Source organism: Eimeria mitis, genomic scaffold (assembly GCF_000499745.2).
Source record: "Eimeria mitis Houghton genomic scaffold, Emh_scaff266, whole genome shotgun sequence".
Taxonomy (NCBI): domain Eukaryota; phylum Apicomplexa; class Conoidasida; order Eucoccidiorida; family Eimeriidae; genus Eimeria; species Eimeria mitis.
The window spans coordinates 1760-2396 of record NW_013571002.1 but is presented as its reverse complement, the minus strand read 5'-3'; positions in this window follow the sequence as shown (position 1 = coordinate 2396).

The following is a 637-nucleotide window of genomic DNA, read 5'->3' as shown; positions in this document are numbered from 1 at the left end:
GTTTATTCTTATAACAATAAACAAAAAGTAAATCAATATAATTATATAAATAAATAAAAAAATAATTTATTGTAAAATATATATTTAATAATATAGAGATAGATGGTGGTTTTCTTTTTTGTTTTTTTTTTTTTATTGTTGTTAGTTCTACTCTTATTATTTACTATTGTTACTGTCTAGGGTTTAGGGTTTAGGGTTTAGGGTTTAGGGTTTTTATTATTATTATTATTTATTATTATTATAGGGTCGTTGCTATTGCTGATAGTGTGACGCCTACGCAGAATTAGGGTTTAGGGTTTAGGGTTTAGGGTTTAGGGTTTAGAGTTTAGGGTTTAGGGTTTAGGGTTTAGGGGCTTTCGGATGGTGTGGTGTAGAGAGCAGCAGGACAAAACCACTATAATATTTTTATTTTTATTTTATTTAATTTTTATTTTTTAATTTTTTTGTTTTTTATATATTTGTATATATTACATAAGCCATGAGCAGGGGCTTACGCAGTCTATTGTAGTTCTTCTTTTTATTTTTATTTATAAATATATCAGTAATTTATTTAATATATTTTAATATAATATTTAATTAAAAAAAAGATACAGTTCACACAAAAACAAGAAAAAGAAACAACAAACGCTGCTGCATT